We start from the raw sequence: 1,891 nt of genomic DNA on the forward strand, positions 1-1,891 counted from the left end.
CACCTGCAATCGCACACTGTACTGGATCCAGGAAGTTTTCTACAATCTGATGGGAGCTCAGCCAAAGTGCCCCTCCCTGGCCAGTGTCCCATGACCAGCACACACTGCCTAAACAATAGAAATTTCACTGAGTAGTATCTAGAAACACAGAAAGGTGGACTTCAGAGCTACTTTAAGGCGGTGCCTCCCACATTCCACACCCCCCCACCCTTCACCAGGTCCCCAGGCTGTTGCTCCATGTGTGTGCTGCCTTCACATCATGCAGCTGACTTCATGGTGATAGTAAGAACTTCAGTAGTTTCTGACTTCACATCTGGGCACCATCATATACAGAGGAAGAGAAAAATCTCCCTCTCTTCCAGTGGCTCACTCTTAGGAGAGAGAGACTTTCTTGCCAGAAGTTTTTTCTGGTATCTACTTCACCCAAATTCCCTTGGCCAGAGAATTCCATGCATTCATGAGGCTGAGTCCCAGCATCTCAACCAAGATTACTGGGGTGGGACTGACCAAGACTAACCAGGTCTGCTCTTGGTCCAGGAATCAGGTTCCTGAGGACCAGAATGTCTGAGAAGAGAGGTGGACCTCCCACTGAGAGCTAGAAAAAAGGGTGAAAGGCTGCTATCCTATAAGGGGAGAAGAGGCTGAGAAATGGCCACTGCAGAGGTACACACAGCCTAGACAGAGTAAATGTAGATGTGCGGATTCTGTGGGTGTTATAAAGAGGTGATGAGCCCTGCATGTAATATTTCTGAAGGGCTCTCTATGTGTTACAGGGTAGCCCAGAGTGGACTGGGCCGCCTGTCTGTGGGGCCTCACCTGCACACTCACAATTCGGTTATACTGCAGGCATACACAAAAGGGTCAATAACAGGTTTATTTACAAAAGGGGAAAGGAATAGGAAACAACCCAGGGAAAGAGAGCAGGATACAAAGTAACTGGAATGCCTTAAGGCTAGGCTGACTGAACACACAGAGTCACGCGGTCAGGAGAGCTGCTTCCGAGGAAGAGAGGGAGAGATGCAATTGCGCCCTATTTATCCCCCAAATGTCCCAGAATTCCTGCTAGCTCCACCCTTGGGTCCTCGCAGTTCTCTCCCTGGTACTGCTGGGAGTTGTAGTTTCCAATCACTGGAATAGCGTGTAGGGTCCAGAAAGCTGGAGTAGGGAGTGGAGTCCATAAGACTGCAGAGTTCCTTTACGACATCCTTCCCCTTAACATATGGAGCACAGCCTCCTTGCTCCAAGAAGCTAGCCCAGAAACTGTGTCCTTTTACATGCAATGGCTTAAAAAAAATTACATAAATGATACTCTCAGGGCTCCCTTAATGTACTTGATTGGGATTTTTTTTTTAGTCCCTCAAGGGTTTGCAGAGCCCAAAGTATTCTAACAGTATCCTTAGGCGCCTAGGGGCCGGGCGCCTTTTGGAGATGCCCCCTAGAGGCGGAGCCAAGAAAAGCTCTACGGAACCATCCTGCAGCCCAGCGCCCTGCCACTGATTGGTAGGCAAGAGGCACTGGAGACATTGGAGGGTCTGCCACAGGGATGAAAAAGCTGATCGAGTTCCTAAAGATAAACAATTATGTTACCAAGGAGAATGATAGTGAGGTGGAGCAGGCTATAAGTGGTCGTTGTCCTGCTATGTGAGCAGGAGCTCTAAGTGGCTGTTGAGCAGTTGAAGGAGGGCTAATTCAAATAGGACTTGGGCTCCAAGTACACACTGCATCTTGAAGGCTTAGTCTGAAAGGAAAGGATGCAAATTATCTTAGTATTTTGAATATTGAGTGTATGGTGACATTATAATATTTCTAGATAATTGGGTTAAATAAATATAATCAAAATCAATATAACTTATTTTATTTCTTTAAAGGAAATTTTCAATGGCATATTTTC

The sequence above is a fragment of the Condylura cristata genome, unplaced genomic scaffold (assembly GCF_000260355.1).
Source record: "Condylura cristata isolate star-nosed mole 26May11 unplaced genomic scaffold, ConCri1.0 scaffold00010, whole genome shotgun sequence".
In the NCBI taxonomy this organism is placed as follows: Eukaryota; Metazoa; Chordata; class Mammalia; order Eulipotyphla; family Talpidae; genus Condylura; species Condylura cristata.